The sequence below is a fragment of the Mandrillus leucophaeus genome, unplaced genomic scaffold, assembly GCF_000951045.1.
Source record: "Mandrillus leucophaeus isolate KB7577 unplaced genomic scaffold, Mleu.le_1.0 Scaffold645, whole genome shotgun sequence".
Classification (NCBI taxonomy): domain Eukaryota; kingdom Metazoa; phylum Chordata; class Mammalia; order Primates; family Cercopithecidae; genus Mandrillus; species Mandrillus leucophaeus.
In genome coordinates, this window is record NW_012106975.1 from 1,655,294 (window position 1) to 1,679,989 (window position 24,696).

Here is a 24,696-nt window from a genome sequence, read left to right on the forward strand (position 1 = left end):
TATACGTGTATCTATATATCTATATATGTGTATACATAGAGAGAGAGACATTTCAATCATACTGAAATGTAAAGAGAAAAGTGTCAGAGTTCATGTGATTAGATGGTTCAAAATAATGACATCGACTCTTGTTTGGAACTTAGGAAATATACAAATATATAATAAATGGAAATAATAATGCTTCAGGCAAAAAGTTGCATCGCATTGAAAATGCTGTCAGGATTATGATAATTTCATTTGTCAACAGACAATCATATATCACCTAAGGATGGGGACATGTCCTGAGACATGCGTCATCAGGTGATTTCACCATTGTGTGGTCATCACAGTGGACTTCCATAAACCTAGATGCTGTAGCCACTGTTAGGCTATACGGCGTGGTCTATTGCTTCTAGGCTACAAACCTATACAGCATGTAACTGTACTAAATACTGTAGACAACTGTAATGCAGGGATTTGTCTACTACACAGATCTAAACATAAATAGTAAAAAATGATGATAAACATATCTAAACATAAAAAGGTAATGTGCTGCACTCCAGTGTTACCATGGCTAGGCCATAGGAGTTTTTCATCTCCATTATAACATGGGACCAACATGGTATATGTGGTCTATCACTGACCAAAATGTCCTTATGTGGCACATGACTGCATCATACACCAAAATATGTTAATGACACACAATTTGTACAAAGGATGCAATCAAACTAGATGGCTCCCAGAATACAAATAGCGTTAAGAAAACCTCATAGCAGCTACTTGGAATTGGCGGTCAGAACTGCTAGTGTGGCCAGAAAACTGCCAAGGTAAAATCTAAATGTACTGTTGAAGAGAATACACAGACCTGTTCCAATTACCACAGTAACCACTTAGCAAAGCCATCACTATCCTTAACAAACACAGGGATCATATAGCCTGAAGGAACACCATTTTCATCCCCATCAACTGTTACAATTGTACACCTCTTTGCTATTTCCAAAGCACTTTCTCATAAATGATCTCACTTGAGTTGATCCTCCTAATAGTCCTCTGGAAAAACGGGGGTGGGGGGCAGGCATTACCACTCCATTTTGCAAGAGAAAACAACACAGAGATTCTAAGTAAGGTGCTCAAAGTCACACACTGATGATAAACGGTGAAGCTAGGAAGCATAATGCCAAGGTTTTGAGAGCTTTCTGATAAACTGTATTCTGTACACTCACATGATGTATTTTAGAATAACTCTTTGCTTCACCAGATTCCTAATACCAAACTTAAGAATAAGTACCAAGACTGGATGTAGCCAACCATCTTTTTCAGAAGAGTCATGCTCCCTATAGCAGTTCCATTACATAAATACAAAACACCAAACCAGGGCTTCCAAATATGAGGATCACCTAGAGATGTAGTTAGAATAAAGATTTGATACAGTACATCAGGGGTAGGGCAACAACTCTCCAACAACATGTCCATACTGCTGATACCTGGAATATATTTTGCATAGTAAGAGAAAACCACAAACTAGGTGAGGAGACTACAAGAGAATTATACCTCAGGTATGGCAAGATACGCACAATTAAATCAGAACGAACAAAAATAAGTAGGGAATGTTAACAACTGACAGAAATAAAGGCCCATTTTTCTATTTAAGGCAGAGAAATGTAACAAATTTAACAACAGAGGTTCTAATCGATAATCAGGTTTAATCATGGCTTGTATCATGACTCCCAAACTGTTTTTCGTGCATGCAAACAACAGCTGTTAGGATTTTGATCTCTTTAGTGCAACTCATATACACGGACTGAAGCACCTGCCTAGTTAACTGAGACACACATTTTTCCCTCTCAAGTGGCACTAGATATTAAAAGATGGATATATAAAAAGACCTTAAGTCTTTCTTTACATCAGGTATAAAGGCAGTCTGGTGATACCTGTATCCATTATTTACCAAACCTGTTTTAATATGAAATGGTTCCTCTACAATTGCTTCATGCTTATCCTAAAACGATGGACTAATTTCTGATTACTGGTCATGTTGGCCTATTAACATTTAGTGTTATGGCCAGAGAAATAAGTAGCTGCTCTAAATGCCAACAGAAATCGATAAAGAACTGTAAGCATTTCTGTAGAGGGGCTATGTAGAAGCCAAATCAGGCAAGTTTTGTCTCTAGGAATACTTTTCCCTTCAAAGGGCTATTAAGATTTTTAAAAATCATCTCACTATGTCAAGTCACTTTTTTCACAATACCCCTATGAATTTATTATTAAACCCATTACAGAGAAAACTGAGAATCAAAAATATTAAAGTAACTAATCCAAATCACATGATTCAATCTCAGACCAGTATGACTCTAAAGGTAAGGCTTTTCCACTACCTCAAGATGCCTCTAGAGCAATGCCAAGTCCAACTAGCTTTTATAGGACCACAAGAGGCTACTGATGTAAAATTCTGTCTGAAGGTCCACATGAAAAGTAGCCTATGAATTCGATATTTCCCAAGATTGTTTTAAAAGGTACAATTCAGCAATCAAGAGTGTCAGAGACATATTTCACTAAATTAAGGAAAGGTGTTATCCATCCATATATCATATTATGCAAACTTTAAAAAGCAAGGCAATGGATTGATCTTTGTTGTTATGTAGTATACTGACTATTTAAGAATAATGTAATTGTGACGTTACGGCAAAATCTATCTTTAATGAAAGAAACAGACACTTGTAAGGAACTAGAAAGGATGGCCTTAAATGAAGAAATATAATCTTTTTCCCTTCTGAGACAAATTACATTTTCTTATTTTCCTTTAAGTTTGTAAACTTTCTACTGTTAAACTGTCCTTCATGAGAATAATTATAAATAGCTTCACCAAATCACTCAAAAACATTTTGTATATTGCAAAGGACTATACAAAAATAAGGTGTTAATTCTAGTATTCCCCTTAAGCATAAACTGCAATAAGTTGAAAGCCATTTTCCCAAAGAAACAACATTATATATTTGAAGATCTATACCACTAAATATATATTTCATAAGAGCCTACTAGGTATTAGTTAGCTTTCTGCCACACTAGGAGAAAGCAAACTGAGTTCCAGGAAATATGAAAATGAAGGTTAGCATTCTTTTACAATGAGAACATACTGTTCTTAATATTCAATTTATGGGTAGTTTCAACTTCTGATGATAAGCACCACCTTTGAAAATGAAATACACCTAACGGTTTTAGATAACCTCTATGAATATAATTACATACATGATATATATTGATAGAGGCACTAAGATATATGGATAAACTGTAAATGTTTTGTTTCAATATTCATGGTATTTACAAACCGCTTAATGATACAGAAGAAAAATTAAAGTTTCCAGATAAAGTTTCCCCCTAGAGTTACAACAAAAAATATGAAAGTAAAATAACCTTACTGATATTGCAGTGTATCTGCCATAACAAATCTGAAAGCCCTACATTTGGAAAGCAGTATTACTGCTAGAAATGAGTTAGGTTGTAAAAGCAGAAATTTTCATATATAGGGGCGAGTGATAGAAATTTCAGGGTTGTAGAAACATCAATTTCATTTTTGTCATTTTGTTTTACATCCAATGTACCTTTGGTCAATGTGGGAACAGAAATGTGGGTATAAAATGAAGTTTACCTCTTTCAATCTCAGATAAATGATATCAGTGATATTCTCCATTTAGCATAAACACTTATCTTCCTAAATACATATTTCAAGAGCACTCTCACAATATTGCAATTATTAAAGCACTTTTCAGAGATCTCTTTTCCAGGTTCATCCACAAAAATTATCATTCCATGTAATATTCACCACTTCTCTCCACACTCAGTTGTAAGTACTGTGCCCATAAGCATCAATGCTGGAAAGAAAGAGGTAGGGGAGACTTCTTATAGCTTTGCACTTCTATTTCAGATGAGTTTAAATTCCATTAAGCTGCACTGATTTCTTTTGAACCCTAAGTTTGGAGAATTATGTGAAACTGTATAACCAAAAATATACAAAATAAAACTAGAGAAACTTTCTATAATCAGGGATGTCAAACAATGGTCACTTTAAAATAATTCTACAAAGTTCTCCTATATAAGCAGTTATCTAACCCTAAAACTAGCCAAAACATTTAACTAGGCTCTGCTACAAGTCTTAAGGTATGCATTAAATATGAATATTCACAAAATTACAAGTCTATCACAGCAGTCTCATCCCTGGCTGCACATTAGAATCACTGCAGTAATATTAAAAAAATTATGATAAAAGGGTCCTGGCCCCAGAGATTGAGGTTCTGATTTAATTCATATTGTAGCGAAGTGTGGCCATTAGCATTTTTTAAAGCATCCTGGGTGATTTTAACATGCAGTCAGAGCTGAGAGCCACTGATTTATACTTTATATAATTAATGCTGATCAACTTATAAGAGCAAGCAACTGCCACTCAAAATATTCAACATTCCGAAAATACTGCTTGAAATGCAGAATATTGTTGCATATTAGAAAACAGTTGGACCTGGCACTCTAAGTTTATACTATTTTTACTTTTTTTGATTGCTCTTGTTACAATGAAAAGAGATTTCATCTGCAGTACTTCTTAAGCTGGAAGGGTGGGGACAAGGGTGCAGCAAGGAGAAAGCCTTAATAAGATACTAGCTCAAGCGAGACAACAGTGCAGACTTTAGGTGGACCGATGTTGTGGAAATGTGAAGCAAGTTGCCATAAAGCCTTTATTATTTATTAATCTTTTGAAGAAAATCTGGGAAGTAGCTAATTTGACTAATGAGTTTATTTAACACTCAAGAAAAAGTATGTCCTCAATGTCCGATCAGTCTCTAAAATGAAGGCTCAAGATCCTCTAATAAAAGAGTATGTTCCCTAAAGTTCCATGCCAGGAAAAAAAAAAAAAAAAGATTTCTGGTGGCATTTTAAGCATCTTAAACTTTCCAATTCTAGGGTTAGACAGTCTGCAGATACCAGGACTGTTATTTAGCCTCACATACCCACCAAATAAGAATTACAAGATGGTTTGTTAATAAACAGGATCCTTAAGATGTGATAGGTGTGTCTTTAGGCCATGAGATTTCATTTGAAACTATTTTGTCTCAACTAAAATCACAAAATGGGCAGCTTTACAACTGAGCAATCTATCTGTATCACTATAGCTCTTCCCCAGTAGAAACAGGATCCTATTACTGAGCTTAACAAATGTTGTTGAACACATCACAAGCATGTCTAAAAGATACCATGCATGTTTAATACTTCACACATCTCAAAACCTCAAAACTTAGCAGCCCAAAGGGGGAAAAAAACATCACTGAGGTAAATCAAAGTAAGAAAATTTTACTCCCACACATTGTTAGGCAAAAGAATGTGAGAGAATTTTTAAAATGTCCTTCATAAAGCCAAAAACTGAGATCAATCACCATAAAGCACTTAAAAGTTGTTTGATTTAGATGGTAGTGTGTTGTTTTTTAATACCACACTTAGAATAATCTAAACTTTTCCCACAAATGTTTAGTATCTAATACCCCACTCCCTGCTGTTTTGTGAAGTTTGAGAAGCAGCAAATCAAATTTCCTAGAGCAGCTCCCCAAATGGGTTCTTCCCTGCAGAGTCCAGCAAATAATGTCTTATGAGTATCCTTTAGTCTACTGAGCAACTTGGGAAACATCACTCAAGGTATTTGTATAAAACACAATTAAAGAAAACTCTGAGATTTGCTTCAAGCTTAGAAAAACATCAAATTTATAAAGACTTTATTCTTACTTGAATTGAATCAGTAAATTAACTCTTAATAAGAGCCTGGGTGCAACTTTTATAAATCTTTCTCTATTCCTTAAATTATTACTATAAATGCTCATGAGTTCTGCTGTTTGCTTTCTTGTATATATTAGATGAACTGAAATTACATTTACTATTGTGTGGGATTCTTGTTTGCTTACAAAGGTAATTAAATCATATTTTTCAGTTAAATGTCCTTACGTAGCAATCATTTTGGTAAGCACTTACTAGGTTCCTTATACAGTTTTCTTGGAATCTAAATATGAGCCTGTAATACATAAGCCTGTTTAATAGTGATTAAAATAAGAGAATAGAAATCAAGAAGGAGAGAACAAAAAGCCACCATCTTCTCCGAGTCTAGCTTTTCTAATTTATTTTAGTTGCTCTGTCTTATATTTTTTCCAAAAGGCTGATAGACTAAGGAGCTCATATGTCTTGATCCTAAACAACTCGGTTTTGCTTCTTGTGTTAGAATGTAATCAGGAATTGCATTTTTTTCAAAAATAGAAAATGTTCATATCATCTGTATGTCAAGGCTGTCCATCATCCACACTGAATTACAAGAATCATACAGCAAGAATGCTCAGATCCAGCCCCAGAACTCAAAGCAGTTAGAACAGAAGGTAAAGACGTGATGCATAGCAAACACTGAAAAGCAGATTTCCCTAAAAGGCTCAACCGGTTCAATATAAACTGCAAAGCAAGTGAGATTAGATTTAAATTTTGGATTAATCCACTTTATAATACGTATTTCCCAGACTGAATTAAAGTAAACATGTATTTTCTAAACTACTTTGTAGGTCAATCATTTCAGACACTGAAAACATTACACATTTTTTCATAAACAATGCAAATAGTTCATGATAACAATTCTAAAATTGAGGTCTAAGATGTGAGCTATATGATGCATAGAAGATACATAAAAATATCTTTTTAATACTAAAACAAAAAGTTCCAAATAAAGTAAAATCAATAAAATATCCCAATATTTGATATGTTGGCAATAAAAGCAATCTAAGATAATCTATTGGAGATGCAAGACTAAAAAAAACATGAAATAATGCAAAAAGAGTTTTAACATTTTAGAAAGTAGAAATGTGTCGCCAGATATTAAAACCACGGGAAGTAGAAAACCCACTACCTGCAAGTGAAACACTCATAAATTTAGAGCTTATTTACATAGTTTAGTGATTTCCCAGCCATCAAAGGGAACTGTAGTTTTCTTAATTATAAATAGTATGATCTAAAATAACCTTTTGTGGGTAAAAAGGACACGTTTCATTCTTTTTCGTTCCACAAGAATACCTATTAGTAAAATTTTTTAGCAAATTGTAAAGTATGTTCTCTATTTCTTGGATTATCATTGAATAAAGTCATTTATGATCAGTGATGTGCAAGAAATACTGTTTTCACTAAATTTCTGTTTAATTTTTAACGTATATTTTACACCAAACATAAACATATTTCACGTTAAACTAATATGAATTTTTCTACCAGTTGCAAATAAATTATCCATTCTCATTTTAAGCAAAAGTCAATATAGCAAATATATTTTGACTTGTACTTTAAATAGTAAATCTAATCATAATGTAGTCACTATTGTAGTTACCATATAATGCATGAAACATTTAAACAACTAAAACATAGCTTGAAGGCCTTTACCAAGCTGTGTATCTGAAATGAACTCTGATAAGAATTACTTGCTGTTGAAGTTTAGTTCACCAGAGGGTATCTTCACCAAACTACTCTCTTTGCAGGAGGGAAGATGCTAACAATTTTCTATTTTATTATAACATTTAATTCACAAAAGTGACTGTGATTCCTACAACGCTACTTTTATTTTTCTATCATCTAGTAATGGCAAGCACATATTTTCAAAATTTTCTGATTTAGATAGTAGTTAAATAAGAATCTCAAAGTATAAAACAAACTTCTTTAAAGCTTAGGTCTCCTTCCAACTTCACAAAGACATGATATTTTAATAAACTTATGAAATGGCTGGCCTTACCTTACGGTGTTAGACTACAATTTAAATAAACTTCACAAGATTTTAATGTGTTAAAATGCCAAATGCCGTTCAAAGTTTACACTGGGAAAAAAAAAACCAGTCAGCTGGAATTCTAAATACACTCCTAGAAACGAAGTTCAGTTTTTAAATAAATTCTCCTAAAATAACAAATTCACACGCATTTCTCACACACATATTCACACAGCAAGAGTAAATGTATTACCTTTATGTTAAAAGAGGGAACTTCTCTGGCTCAGTTTGGTGCAAATGATTGCAGTAGCAACAGCGGCAACTGACTGCAGGATCACAGCACAGCAGAAAGCAATGAGTTGGCAGGAGCAGCTCCACAGAGCGGCAGGACAGACTGAATGACAAGCACATGCAGATTGCTTTGAATTAGGCATGTTAGGGGCTGGAACTTTCAGTGTTTGCTCTCCAATAGGACAGGAGAGTTTTTCTCCTACTTAACCCCTTGGGGCAAGGTCTTAATAATGGTAACAGCTGGCATACAGAGGGGCTTGATCTGAGCACAAGGTCAGCAAGCCAGGATATGAAGGTGACATGTAATTTCTAGCCTTTTCCTGCTTCCACAGGGAAATTGCATGAAGGACTGTTTTTAGTTATAACTTCCTTTGATCTTTTGGATTTTAAGTTACTTAGTAGATTAAAGCCATGTTAGCTGATATTATTTGCTTGCTTAGCCTGACTTAAGTGTTACAGATTCAGTTTTCTAACACACAGTGCTACTACATTTAAAATAACATAAACAAACACCAATCTGCATTTATTTCCAAGTTCCAGGGATTCCTGTGTTCTTTCACAAAATGGCTTGAGACCCTACTTTTAGGACAGAAAGTTCATGGTTTTAAAAAGAGGCGAATCTTCTTTTAAAATGTTAGAGCCAGTTTTAAGTATTTTTCTTCCATTTTCCAAACAAAAACAGCAGTTTGTTAAGTAACTGTGACACTGCTTTTTATAAATGTTGGCCCTCATGATGCCAGTATTTAAAATCCCACAACCACAACATAAAAATCTCTTAAATACTACAAACAAATGGTTTAAATTTACAAATGACATCCCTTAGCAAGTAAGTTGTAATTTATTGAAACCGTGAAATCTAACTCTTCATGACTTCGGTAATAAAAATGTGTATGCAATTCTTTTAGCAGGATGTACTGAGTAACTATATGAGGATAGCAGTTTCAAAAATTTCAAAAGCATAAGCAATCAAAGAAAAAATAGATAAAATTGGACTTCATCAAGATAAACTTTTGAAGATCAAAAGACATGATCAAGAAAATGAAAACAGAGAATGGGAGAAAATATTTGCAAGTCATATATCTAAGAGTCTAGTATTCAGAATATATATTTAAAAGCTCTTACAACTCAACAATAAAAAGACAAATAATCCAATTTAAAAGAGGTAAAGTGTTTGAATAGACACATCTCTAAAGAAGAAATACAAATGGCCAATATGCACATGAAAAGATGTTCAACGTCATTAGTGATTTAGGGAAATACAAATCAAAACCACTTATAAGTGGTATCTTATTAGATAACATGCTTTAGCTTCTGCAAAAAAAAAAAATAGCTTGGTAATTCCTCAAAATATTAAACATAGAACCACCATATGACCCAGCAATTCCACTCCCAGTACAGTTGATCCTCATTATTTGTGGATTCTATATTTGCAAATATGATTATTCACTATAAATTATTTGTAACCCCCAAATAATCCTCATGGTGCTTTCACAGTCATTCAGACATGTGAATTGGCAGAGTGGTAAAAAATGTGAGTCACCCAAACAAGACTACCCTCTCGTGTTTGGCTCTCATACTGTAAACAAGTCTCCCTTTTCCGGTTGATTTCGTGCCACGTTTTTCATATTTTGTGCTTTTTTTGGTGATTTCACTGTTTCAAATAGCCCCCAAGTGTAATGCTGAAGTGCTGCCTACTCTTTCTAAGCGCAAGAAGGCTGTGACAGGCCTTGTCACCTACAGAAAATATACCTGGTTAGGTAAGCCGCTTTGTTCAGGCATGAGTTATGGCGCTGTTAGGCATGCACTCAATGTTAATGAATCAGCAATAAATATAAGATGTCTTTAAAAAGAAACACACATAAAACAAGGTTATATATTGATCAATCGATGAAAATGTGACCAGAATCTTACAAGAACCTAATCCTGTATTTCTCCGAGAACCAGTAATTCAGTATTCACTAATTCAGTGTTTGCAGTGACTTTATGAACAAAACTACCACAAATAATGAGAACTGCCTGTATATACCCAAGAGAAAATATGTTCATACGAAAACCTGTACATGAATGTTCATAGTGCCTTATTCATAACTGCCAAAAGTAGAAACAACCTAAATATCCATTAAGTGATGAGTGGATAAACAACATGTGTACATCTATCCAATAGAATATTATTCAGCCATAAAAATAATGAAGCACTGATACATGCTACAACACGATGAACCTTGAAAACACTGTGTTAAGTGAAAGAAACAAAAGGCCACATATTTTATGATTCCATTTATATGAAATATCCAGCAGAGGCAAATTCATAGAGACAAAATGTAGGTTAGTGGTTGTTGGGCGCTGAGGGGTGGAGACAGGGGTGGAGTGACTGCAAATAGGTATGGAGTTTATTTTTGGATGGTGAAAATGTTATAGAATTAGATAATGGTGATGTTTGCACAGTCTTGTGAAAACACTAAAAACCACTGAAATGTCTACTTTAAAATAGTGAATTTTTTGGTATGTGACTTCTATCTCAATTTTAAAAATAAGGAAGGTATAAAGTTCCGGTCGTTAGACCAGTGGTTCCTAACTTGAGTGTGCAGGAGGATTCCCTGGAGGGCTGCTGAAAACAGATTCCTGAGTCCCATCCCCCAAAATTCTGATTCTGAAGGTCTGGGCTAGGGCTTGAGAATTTGCTTTTCTAGTAAGTCCTCAGGATGCTGCTGCTGCTGCTGTTCTGGGACCCACATTTTGAGAACCATTGTATGTCTGAGCTCCTAGAGGGTAGGAAAGGTAACTTTCATCCCTGTATCTCCTAATTCACCTAAAACAGAGCCAATCTTGGGAGGAAGAGGACAGGGAAAAGGAAGAGTGAAATATTTACTTGAGGAAACATATTAAAGGAGTCAGTCCCTAAAATCTTAGGGTATGCTGATTTCATGTCATATGTATGCCAAATGTTATAATACCAAAAATTCCCATGACAAAAAGGAATTAAAGAATTAAAATAAAAATGAAGGTATTTTAACACTCTTTGATCATCTGAACAGTATTTTGGTTCACTTTATTAAAGCAGCTAATCCTATTTCACTGTGCTTTTCCTTTCAAGAAATGCAAACAAAGGTTCTAGAGTTGTTGATCCTATAAAGAAATCCCTTAAATTAAATAAAGTGTCACAAAAACCAAAGACCTGTATTCTCTAACTCAGAACTTGTAAATTCTTATTTACATTTTAATCAAAATTACAGATTTGTATGTCTAATCACTTCATTTAAACATTTGGGGTCCATGTAAAAATAGACAAGTTAAAGTACACTTTTGGTATTGTCACATGGGACACAATTATTTTATAAATAAATATTATTCCCAATTACTTCAATATGTTCCTCAATATATTATTCAAAGTGAAAAGAAAAGTACTAGTGACCTTACAATGTTCTAATATTTTCTGAAAACAGTATTCTTTTTGTCTTAGATCCTACTATTTAGGTATCTTTCTTCATTATTAGGAAGACAAGGGCATGGGGGAGGGAAAAAGAGACCAGAGCCGGCAGGAGACACACAACACTTGGTACTTTTAAAAAAGTGATAAAACAGCTGCTGATTAACAAACTCTTTCCCAGCTGCACCTAGTCAAAAATGCAATTCCGGATTCTGTTACCTTTATTAACATTTAAAAGTCTTGTCTGTTTATCTTTTTTCTTAGCATTAAGTGTCAAACAGTTATGAATAAGTAAACTGTGGTATATTGTAGATACTGCTTCAGCAAGATTTTTCTTTCAGTATGGTCAGATTAATATTTTAGTAATTTGGAAGTATAGGTTCAGAAAAACTAATTATACAAAAGTTCTGAAGATAATATTCTATATTGTATTTTGATGTTTCCAGAGTACAAACAGTTCCATACCCACTGAAAACTTCAGACCAGAGCATTATGCTGCCCAAGTCATAGCCCAGTGCAGGGAATCACTGAAGACTTGAAGTTAGTCTCAGCTCTATCACTCACTGGCTATGTAACCTTGAACTAATCACTGAATCAAGAGATTACAGTCTCCTTATCTACAAAATCCAAACATTAGATGAGATGATCTCATAGGTCCCTGCTGGCTCTGAATTCAGTTTTTATGAATTTGGATATCACTGCAAATAGATAAGATAAATCCCAACTTTACTACTCAAATCTGGATTATTGAAGAAAAGACCACGCATTCAAAGTTCAGTTAGCAAGTCTGGAGCAAAGACCATATTGCAAGCAAACTGGAGGGGAAAAAAAAATCAAGGGATGCTGAAATTCCTCCCCAACAATTTGGAAATATATACATCTGTCTTATATAGTCCTCTTACCCAACGACGAACATTTCTTTCTTATCTCATTTCCTGTTGAAAATTCTACCTCTAAAATCTACCATTTTTACAACAGAAAATTTTATGGCCTTGCTCGTCTTCCATAGTCTGACATCTTCACCCTTATGATGACCTCGTGGCTCTAGAGTCTTTATCCATGTCCTTTCCTATTTTTACTTGCTTTGTGCTTAGTTAAGGGCTCATCGTCAGCATTTATTTACTTCACCAGCATTCCAGCCTTTCAAAGAGCTCCACTAAACTTGCTCTCCCTGCCCTTCTTTTTCTCCTTTCTCTCTTACGTTTAGAAATGTTACTGAAAAAAGTCACCAACAAGGAAGCAGAGACCTAAAACAAATGCACACTCTCCACTCCGGAGGGCTTACAATGCGTCTGTGATTCATCTATCATAGATTCTCCACTGGAAATCTCCACAAGGATGGCCGAAAATCTTTCCCATGCTCCCTACCTTAACCTTCTCAGCAAACGATGCCACCTATTTTATGGGAAAGAATGAAACTATTTGACTATGAGTTCCTTTAAACACTACCACCTGTGCTTCAAACTTTTTCTGGAACTTGTCCCTTATCCCTCAGTGTCCAAGTCTCTTTCCTGCTATTAATTACTGTATTTATACACTGTATGTTTGCTCCCCAATAAGGTAGCCACAAGCCACATGTGGTGACTTAATTTTAAATGAATTCATATTAAATGAAATTTTAAAATCTCAGTGTTCCAGCTGCACAAGGCACCACATTTCAGGTGCTCAGCAGTCATATGCAGTTCACGGCTTCTGAATTGGGCAGTGCAAAGAGAGAAGATTTTCATCACTACAGACAGGCTTACTGGACACAGGTGCTCTAGATCTTGATCACCATGTTTCTTTACTGTGTCTCACTCTGCCTCCCCAAGTCCATCTTCATTTTCCCGTCTTTGTCAAATTGTTATTTAATTACTCATAAAAAATGTTTAGTTTTCCCCTAGCCTGAAAAATTCCTTCCCTTGGCCTGCTAATCCTCAGGCTACTCACCTACCTTTTCCTTTCCTTTGCCAGACAATACTCAAGCCTCACCCCATCTCGTTCCCTCACTTCCTACAATCTTACCTACCATCTAATAAAACTGTTTCTTCAAAAATGAAACCCAGTGGTCCTTTCTCAATATTCATTTTCTTTACATTTCTTCATTTACCAACTTTGTTGGTAAATATTCTTTTCTCTTTACTCAGTTTCTATTATCCTAACATTCTCTATCTCTTTAACCTCTATTCCGTTTTCTTGGTAGATCCTCTTAATTCTGTTATTCTAAATCCTGAGCAATATCCAGTGGTCTTGTCCTTTGAACTTTCTTCTTTATGTTTCCTGCCTATATTGTCACACCCAATTTCTAGAATAAGTTCCATTTCTGCAGCTTCTACTCTCTAAGGACATTTCAATGTATATATCCTGCCAGCAGCTCAAACTCAATTTAAAATACAAATGATCTTATCATCCTCAAACAGCTTCTTGATTTTCCTATTTCTGTCCATCCTTTCAGTCATTTAAGCCCAAAATTGTCACTTAAATATTTATTTATTGAACACCAGATCTGTGCCGCATCCTGAGCTAGGGAAGGAGTCATCTTTGACCTTTACACCCTGTATACCCTTGTTCATTCATTCCCAAGTCCCAGCCATTGCCACATATACCATCCTTTCCATTTCCTCTGCCACTTTCTTAGATTAAATTTCCCTTGAATTGCTACAACAGCCTAATAGATGTGACCATATCTATGGTCTCCTACCTTTTCTTCCTTATCTAAGCAACATAGAGCTTCTAGATAGATCATATAAGAAATGGATCTGATTAAGCTGCTCTTCAGTCAAAAAAACACTCATGGCTCCCCCATTAATTTAAATATCTTAGCTGGCACACAAGATTCTCCATTATCTGGGCCCTTTCCCCTCTCACTCACTGCCCTTGCCAAACAGAATTTGCTTTACTCCAAACAAGCCTTCACACACACCCTCACACCCTCAGTGCTTGTGCTAGTCTTTCTACCAGCAATGGCCTTTGTTCACATTTCCAACTTCCATAATCCCATCCATTCTTCATAACACACAGCAAATAACATGAAACCTTCTCTGATTACCTAAGCCAGAAATTCTCTCTTTCTATTCCAAGTTATATACATGACCTGAGATCTCTTATGGTACTTAGCACGTGTCTTTTTTTTTTTTTATCGTGGTCATTTATATATCTCTTTTACCCTCTTAATCTATATGTAAAGGCACAGGTTCTATTATATTCATTTTTATACCCCTTAAGAAGGGATATAAAGTATATTGTACCATGTACTAGGTCAAATATTTATACTCGACAAATATTTATTGAATAAATGACATAACTTGTTATTACATATATCCTTTATTAAGCAGAATACAGTATTGAAAAGTAGCCTGCAAAATAATATTCAGCATACAAAATCCTATTGTACTGCTGATTTATATGGGCCTCACAATATGTTGCACTATTCTCAGCTTTTAAATTCTGAATACTAAACTGCTACTGAATAATAAGGAATGATAGTAATTAGCTTTTCACCCTTTTCTCAGTAGAGGTTGCTCCAGAAGCTAACATGCAAGCATATTCTTGGGTAGTTTTTATAATTTTAGTTTTTGTTTTTGAAGGCAGAATTTTCCCATGGCATTGACAGAAATATTTTTAAACAAGGAAAAAAAAAAATAAGAGTTTTCACCTATAGTCAGCCAATAACTATAAGTCTGTAGCTTAATTGCCAATTACTTTTTTTTTTTTTTTTTTTTTGAGATAGAGTCTCACTCTTTATCCCAAGCTGGAGTGCAGTGGCATGATCATGGCTCACTGCAACCTCTGCCTCCAGGGCTCAAGCGATTCTTGTGCCTCAGCCTCCCGAGCAGATGGGACTACAGGTATGTTCTGCACCCAGCTAATTTTTGTATTTTTAGTAGAGACAGGGTATTTCACCATGTTGGCCAGGGTGGTCTCGAACTCCTGAGCTCAGGAGATCTGCCCCCCTCAGCCTCTGAAAGTGTTGGGATTATAGGCGTGAGCCACTGTGCCTGGCCCAATTAATCTTATAATAGCAAGTATGATTTCTGTGATAAAGTGTCTTGGAAACAAGTGAATCTGGGAAATCTTAGTTTTTATTCATTATGATCTTTCCTTCATTTGATTATAGACTAGAAAACCATATGCATTTTATCACTAATACAGAAAGCATTTTGGTCATCTAGAATGAAATTTACTTAATATTCATTTATATACTACCAAAAATTTTGATAGCGATCAGAAACTGGGGTACATATTTTAAAGCAAAAACCATAAAGATCAGTAAATTTCAGAGAAATGTAGTTTTTCATTTTTCTGTGAAGAAAAAAGTCTGACTAATCCTAAAAAATAGGCAAAAATTCCAACCCTCCTTAATGTAACCAAAAAATTACTATTAAGAAAACTTTTTAAATGTGAAAACTAAAGTAGGTTAGTTTATTACAGATTTCATACTGGAATTCAAGGGAACATTTTGTCTTTAACAAGACCTTTTCTCCCACACAAAGTATAGTGTTATGTTTTAGAGGACAGAAGGCTCATATTTGATAGTTTTATATCAAAAACAAGCCAAATCACTTCAGCCATAACAAAATAAGTAGACTGTAGATCATCTAAAAATATAATCTGTGCTGCACTATGATTTAAAAGCAAAGCACAATAAATCCATGGGCTCTGGAGAGTTTCCAAAATATTTTTGGTTTGTGATACAGTATTTCAAAATGTAATATTTTACTTTTATGATAGAAACTCTTGGCAGGAGATCTAGTCCTTGAATGAAGACCCCTATGTCTTGACTCTGATCTAATCAGAACATTCTCTTTAACAGTTTCAGTTGTATTTTGTTACCAAACTCTAAATGAATCTACATGAATGTGGTATGCATATATTAAGAGAGGTTATAACTAATAAACTGAAATTTTCTGTAAGACATCAAATATTTATAGAGAAGGTTACATTTACTGTATGTCATGAAATAAAAATACATGCAAGTTAATTTTCCAAAAGTTAGACTTTGTAGGACTATAAATATCACCTGCATACAAATACCTGTCATCATTGCTAAAGGCTTAGATTAAGTATAACTTAGATTATAGCAACATTAAGAAAATGACACATCACATTCCCAAAAATAAAATGAAGTTGTATGGAAAAAGGGAAATGAAAATTCAAATCCCATTTTATTTATACTTTCTGTAATATTTGGTAATATTTTTGGCAAGGAAAGAACTTTAAGTTACCCAAGCTCTAATGTAGAAAACATTAGGGTTAGTAGGGTTAGTAGGTTTAGCTATTTCATTAATGTAGAGGGAGTTGTTTTATATGTTCAAAACACGTGCATTAGTTATTCAGAAGTTCAAACAGTTCAAAATTATGTCATGCTATATCTAGCTTCAGAAATTTGTTTATATGAAATAAAGTGCTGTGGTTTGCCACAGTTACTATGGTTACCACAGGACTGAATGAAGTTAACGAATGCAGAAATGAAAACTTAAAACAAAAGAAACTGTTTTAAAGAAGAGGGCCCCTTGCTTCTAGTGAGCAAAGCCAGCAGCCCTGAGCTTCTACAGCCCTTCATATTTACTGGGTAGGCAGAGCAGGGAGGAGCAGGTAACGATTGCTCAGCTGCTTGATTGATCACAGGTTCACATTACTGCTAACAGGCTTCAAATGTGCGTAATCACAAGAAACACTGCACTTGGGGCATGGCTGCCCTCAGCATTCCTTCTGGGCGGCAGATGCAGTTTGTCAGTTCGCCAACATTCTGCATTTATGAGAACAGTTTGCTGTTTACTCACATAGCCTCCAGTGGTATACTGAGTTGATCATGATCCCCACTCTTCCAGCCTGCAACATCTCTCCCTTTGTTTTTTAATTAATTGAGAAAGGCAATTGCAGGCTGTGCAGCCCTTAATTGCTGGTTGGTGGTTCCTTCAGTCTTCACATTCAGATTCAACTGGCTGATGGCTCGTACTGGGGGAACCAAGACCGTGGTTGGGATCCACGGGTCCCTCCAGTCTCCTGTTCCATGGTTGCACACATCTTGAGGGCACCCACACAGTTTGTACATTTCCTATAAAAACACAAGCATACCCTCATCCCCACATGAGTAAATCAACTGAAACAAAAGCAAAGGCTTTTGTGGCTGCAGCCAGGAGGCATGCCGTTGCTGAAGCATCTGCTTCACAAGCTGTATCTCAGCTTCTGCCTCTTTGGTTAATTACCGCGGGGTAAAACTTTCCATTGATAACAAGAGACAGGCTCTTTCTGATTAACAGAAGGCACAGAGAAAACAAATCAAGGCTTATTCTTCTTGTGCAACAGCACAGTGAAAAAAAATCAGTCCTCAAGATCTATTACCATGAGAGACCAGTCTCTTGCTCCCATATCCATAAGCCCACACAACTTCTTTTCTTCAATCTGCACTGCACAAGTGGGTCTACTAGATACTATGGGTTGTGATAAACTTCCCATGTAGTTGTACTTCCAAATCCCTGATTCCCTCATTTCTTCTTTTGTGGAGAAGGGTGCAATTTACAGGGAATAAGCAACAGTTGAGCAATATATTTTCCCAGTTCAAAAACCCAAAGATCTTGTGCCATTACCACTACCTGAATTTCTCCTTCACAATCAAAATCAACACTCCTGGGACTACAGTAATGCCCTATAAGTTAAGATGACTTTTGCCCAAAATTAATCCCATGTATCTTGTTGGCAAAGGTCCCCAAATACCAGTGGGAATCTTAGTGGGTTTGTTTCCTCCAATTAACGTAACCCGTTCTCTGACTGGGACATCCAATCCTGCGCGTCCAGGTGTTCCTGGGGAGAGGGAATCAATGTGCCTCTGGAGGCCCACCCCTGAAACGGAATTGTGGCCTGGACGGGGAATGTCCTCATTGTTTGAGGTGCCCGGGTCCAGGCCCCCTTCTAATTTCCTGACAGAGGGGTGCCGTTTTGATGACAATTTGAATGGCATTGATTAGCACAATGATTTCCCTTATTGCAATGAGGGCAAAGTCCTGGCATTTTTTCTGTTGAGAGGGGAACCGTGTATAAGATCCCTTCTGCCCAGAGGTCTGACAGCATTCTTTTTTGAAAGATCCAATTTTTCTACACTTACAACATTTTTCCACTTTAGTCCCCTTAGATCAACTACCAAATTGGCCATTGCTTCAACCAGTATTGTAGAGCAATGAAGCTCAGTTCCCGTATCTTGACAAGCTCTGAGAAAACCTCCCAAGTTTTTTGTACATCTCACAGGTGCCAGTGTACATTTACAATCCACATTTGCATTCTCAAAAGCCAAAGTTAAAGTCAGCCTTCCTGTAGCCACAAAAGAAGATGGTACAAGGCCATTTTCATCCTCTCTCTTCTGTTCACCACCCTCGATAGGTGCTGTGGGTGGGGCAAAAAATTCTCTCAAATTTTGAAATAATGACAAAAGGACAGCATGAACCAAATTCCAAACAGAAAAGTGAAACGAAATAGTCAAATTCTTTCTCATGTTACCCTGATTCAAAAACTTCCCGTTCTCTGTACCTCTTTAGGGCACTGACCTTATATTGCTGTCGGCAGACTCGTAATGGGGTTTCTCATCTGTCTGGTCAGTCTTACTTTCTCTGTTCCAGCAGGCCTTCCTCGTTCAAGTCCGTATAGGACCCTATCTGTCCCTGTCTGTCCCTCTCTGTCCCTGCAAGTCTCTGCTAGTCTCTATCTGTCCCTGTTCGCCCCTATTTGGGTGCCACTTGCCACAGTTTGCCACAATTACGACGGTTACCACTGGACTGAACGAAGGGGGATGAATGCAGAAATGAAAACTTTAAAGAAACTGTTTTAAAGAAGAGGTCTGGGGAAGAAGAGGGCTCCTTGCTTCTAGCGAGCAAATGCAACAGCCCTGAGCTTCTACAGCCCTTCATACTTACTGGGTAGAAAGAACAGGGAGGAGCAGATAACAATTAGTCAGCTGCTTGATTGATCACAGGTTCACATTATTGCTAACAGGCTTCAAATGTGCCTAATCACAAGAAACACTGCACTTGGGGCATGGCTGCCCTCAGCATTCCTTCTGGGCGGCAGACGCAGTTTTGTCAGTTTGCCAATATTCTGCATTTATGAGAACAGTTTGCTGTTTACTCATATAGCCTCCAGTGGTATACTGAGTTGATCACGACCCTCACTCTTTCAGCCTGCAACAATAAAATTCTGCAAGACGGTTGTGAAAAGATAAGAAATAAGGTAATGACAGATGGGCAGGAGTAAGGATATTTATTTATATCAGAATTTAAGAGTATGAGAAATATGCTAGAATATTTTACTTAGGCCTCTTAAAAAACCCTTGAAAATATATCAATACAGATGTGTTGTTATGCTCAAAACTTAGGCCTGGCTGAAAGAATATATTTATAAATGACATACATTAGAAACTACAATTAAGTCATAGAAGGCAAAAGGGTATCCTAACATATTGAAGGGCAGCATGTCACTAAGCTCAGCAAATGCCATTTCAAAGACACTGAAACAAAACTCATTACAACTGATCGGCATGCTCCACAGTCAGGCTCTTCAAGACCAAGGCATCTTTCGCACATTTATTGCAAACTCCAATGCTGAAAGCCTAGGCAAGTCCTAGCTGACCATTACCATCCCTAAATGGTAGACTTTCGTGGGCTGTTAGCCAGAATGAGCCTCCTGGGTGTGGATCAGTAAATGCTCCAGTTCGTGTTGTGAAGTGTGAACACAAGAAGGCAGCTGTCCCAATGCCCGTATCAAGCGACCAGATATGTGCCATAAAGTATGCTACTATGTTGGGGCACAACCAAAAGACTCAGAATGCTGTAACTGGGGCTAGATAAAACCCATAGCAGTCATCAGAGGCACCTTTAACCTCAAATATTTTAGAGAAGAAAAATCCACAGGTTAACCTGTTCCAGGTACTCAACCCAGGATCATTATACTTTTGACAAAAAATGAAGGGGGTAAACATTTAAAGTGAATTCTAACGTTTCTATTTTTATACAACAACTCACTACCTAATTTTATAATGAAAATTGCCATGACAAATAGGTTATAAGTGTTGGTTCAGGCACTGAATTTGCAAAGAAACACCAAAAGAGATGGGCATTCTAATAGTTGGGTTACAAAGCATCAACAACAACAAAAAGTAAGCATACACAATCACTGATAGCAGGAAAGTATTTTATTTAGTAGCAGGTCATGGTATCAGAGTTCTGAGTTATGTTAGCAACAAGATAACCTGTGCCTTAAAGAGAAACAGAAGAGACATTTATGACCATGCTGTTAGTAATATTCAGTGTTAGACCTTGCAAAGATCTGTCACCGACAATGCCTTATACTACAAAAGAATGAAAGATGAAAGAAAAAGTTGAGGAGCTGGAGAAATGAAAACTAGTAAGTTCTTTGTTGCATTCCTAAATTAAGGCATCTGCCCTGGTTAATCACCCAACACTATTTGCTTTCCTGGATATCTTGGTCAATGACCAAGAATTCTAATGATCTAAGTATGGACTCTACTTAAGATCTTCAAGTCACATTGTCTTACTCACACAGTCAACACAGCCCTCAATCACACTGAAGGAATGTTATGCACTCCTCCTTCCCATCCCTATGGGATATTAGGCAATGCAGTATTCATTCCTTCGTTTGCCAAGTGTAAGGCCTTGGTAATACACACCTACACCCTTCTGGCTTTACAGGGAGTTAGTCAAATCCAGCATCAAGGATCAAGCTCAGATCCCCTATGCAGGAAAAAATGAAATTGTCATAAATCTCTAAAATAATCCCTAATCTTGCATAAAGCTAAAATGTACCATTGATTTAGATCAAAGAAGCATAACTTTTGGAAACAATTGCTTTTCCCAATCTCTGATTGTACTTGCAATGATGGTTACTGTTGATACTGATACACTGACAACGGCTACTCAGAGACAGTGTCCAGGACAACCACAGCTGAACTCAGATTTTAGAAAGCCAGGAGCATACGAAAAATGCTCAGTCATTGTTATTATGATCTTTTTTTCCCTTTCCTTCCTTCCTTTTTAATGAATGAATGAATGACAGAGTCTTGCTGTGTCACCCAAGCTGGACTGCAGTGGTACAATCATGGCTCACTGCAGCCTCAAACTCCTGGGCTCAACCAATTCTCCCGCCTCAGCTTTCTGAATACCTGGGACTACAGGTGCAGGCCACCATCCCCGGCTAATTATTTTAATTTTAATTTTTAGTAGAGATGAGGTCATGCTGTGGTGCCCAGGCTGGTCTCAAACTTCTTGGGCTCAAGAGATCCTCCTGCCTTGGCCTCTCAAATTGCTGGGATTATAGGTGTGAGCCACCGCACCTGGCCTATGATGTTAACTTATTCACACCTTTTGACATTGCCGAAAACTAAGTTTTACAAGATCTCTCACCATATCTCTGGGGATGGAAGGAGAGAAGGAAGGATAATGGTCTCATATTCATAATAGTATTTGCAATGCCTATTCTCACAGTGATAAATGACTATAACCTTTTCAAGAGGATGAGTGAAAGAAAGAGGGAGGTGAGAATGAAAAAGGAGGTCAGGTCCTGGTAACATATCATCTTGTTTCTAAAGACAAAGCTCCTTGAACTGTTCCAAAGAAAACTTAAAATCCAAATTAATAACAACGTACAGACATCACCAGGTCACACGAAAAAAAATTTTCTGAACCCAACTTCAAAGCATAAAATGAATATCCCTTTGGTGTAATATATTTTGGAAGGCAATTAAATTTGTATATAGTAATACACATTTATTTCTGGATTTAAGTACTATATTTGAAAAGTTCACCTGAGTATTTACATAAGTCTCCCTAAAATAGTTTTTATTTTTGAAAAGTTTCCTTTAAAAACTTAAATCCTGGTCCCTTTGATCCAGACTAACTTCAAATACAGAAGCAAGGAATTTCAAACAACTCAAAGATTTTAATGATTTCCTTCGGATCACCTAGCATTAGAGAAAACCTATGTAAGCTTGGGTAAAAACAAACAAACAAAAAAAACAAAAAAAACCCGATATATATTTTATATATAGATATATTTTATATATCTATATATAAAACAGTATGAGTTATATAAGCAGACCCTACCCATTTTTTTTTATTTAGAATGTATTTGAAAAAGATGAACTATTCCTACACTTAAGTACAAATTTGGAAATAAAACAAGTTACCCCCACTTGGATTTAGAGTGTATCAAACAAGGAGTTTGAATCTCAAATTTTATAAAAGTTATTTCAAAGATAAATAATACTTAGAGATTCCTATTTACTCCTTTTTTTTTTTTTCTTTTTTTGTAGAGATGTAGTCTTGTTATGTTACTGAGGCTTATTTCAAACTCCTAGTCTCAAGAGATCCTCCCATCTTGGCCTCCCAAAGTGCTGGTATTACAGGTGTGGGACACCGTGCCCAGCCTTATCTACTCCTTTACTGAGTGTTTAGTGCTAATACTTTGCAACTTTTTTTAAAGACAAAAAGTTAAGGAGTAAAAGCAGAGAGTAAAGAGATAAAGGAAGCCCATCACAGATAATATCTTATTGCTAAGCAAATAGAAGAATGATTACAAGGGAAATATAATTCAAGTAATTTAGATATTTTATGATTCAACTTCTTTTGCAAATAAACTCTAACTTGGAAGTTCATATTCTAGATCATTTAACAGTAACATCTCTATACTGATACGTGCAAGCTAGCATTTTGATATATAAAAGTGAATGGTTTTATCTATAAAAATAAAACCTAATTTATTTGCTTAATTTGTTAATATTCTATAAAATAATTTGGTCTTAATATTATATTTCACTTTTAACTATTGTATAGGTACATCTTTAAAGAGAATACAAGCAACTACCAAGTACCAAGAAGGTGGGGTACTGGCCATACTTCTCACATCAAAACAAACCTTTCTAATTTACTAAGTTCCAGTCACTATTTTTTTTACTGTATTCCAAAACTTTAAAGTCTAATTAGAAGTTTTTTCCAGTACAAATTTCTTGTTTTTGTTTTCATTTTAGCATTCCTGCTGTAAATATCTAGTCATGCAGGTTGAGAATGCAAATTGTCTCATATTCCAAGATCATATCACTGCATATGGCAACTATGCTTCATTCTTGTTCCCACTACATCACAGGTCAATATTCAGACATGAAAGCACACCCCTATCACTCTGTCATTTTTCTAGCTCACATTCTTTAGTGAAACCTCAAATAACCAAATAAGTTCAACAAAAATTTACTCAAACTTAAGAATATACTATGACTGGCTTTATTCTTCTGCTGGCTAATAAGGCCTGACAATAAACTAAAGTTAAAAAGAAACACTTCGATTAATCCATGAGTCAAGCCACGATAATTAACCTTTAAGAAACCCCTTTAAGAAAAAGATTTCAACAAATGCGGAAACCAAGGCAAACAGAAATAGAGGAGGAGAGAATGAAGAAAGGAAGTAACAGAAGGCAGACTGTAAAGCAAATGTGGGAAAAGGAAAACAGCCATAAGTAGTATCAAGGTGATAAATGTATGACATACACTTCAAATAGTGGGAAGAACATAAGCAAAGCAGAAGCTAAGGCAATCTGAGGGAAAAGGAGGAAACTGAGGGGAGAGGACAAAATACAACACTGGAAACAGGGAAGTCAGAAGAAAAAGTAGGTGCTTTATGCTGCAAAGTAATCTGGCTTCTAAAACAATTTATTGAGAGAAAAATACATAAATGGTGCAAATTGCTACTCTATGCAAACCTACAGATGACTTGCAGAGATATGAAGATATGATTAAGCCCTCTTGCAAACATTATTCTTCAAGTTCCAACTTATTTTTTTTCTTTTTACCTCAAAAGATTCACTACAATTCTGGACACATAGCAACTTGGTTAAAGCACGTTAGTAAGAGCTTATGAAAAATAAGGTACTTCTGGGAATTCCAGAGACAAGAGTCAGTTTCATCCAGCCCATGGTCAAAGATCACATGAGTGCTGACTGCTGCAACCACCTATTTAATTCCTTGCTATTCTTTAAGTTGGCACCCACTATCTCACTCCTTCATTAAAATAATCTCTTCCTAGTCCACTCGTAGTTCATAAGCAAGATGATTTGGTTTTCATGCTGGTGTGTGAGATGTGCCTCCCTCAAACCTTGTTACTATGTTGGCACAATACCAGTCTGATATAAAAACAAATGGGCCAGGGATAGTGGCTCATGCCAATAATTCTAGTGCTCTGGGAGGCTGAGGCGGGAGGATCACTTGGGG

General features: G+C 36.1%; 1 protein-coding gene across 2 annotated transcripts in view; it reads right to left on the reverse strand.

The window, feature by feature from the left end:
- Positions 1 to 24,696, reverse strand: part of DISP1 (dispatched homolog 1 (Drosophila)) — a 206,324-nt gene that overhangs the window by 76,547 nt on the left and 105,081 nt on the right. The window contains exon 3 of one of the 2 annotated variants that reach the window (XM_012000999.1): positions 7,989 to 8,129. The exons of the other annotated variant lie outside the window; for it this stretch is intronic. The gene's annotated coding sequence lies outside the window, so the exon portion shown is untranslated. The remainder of the gene's footprint in view (positions 1 to 7,988; positions 8,130 to 24,696) is intronic. 2 annotated transcript variants of the gene reach the window in all.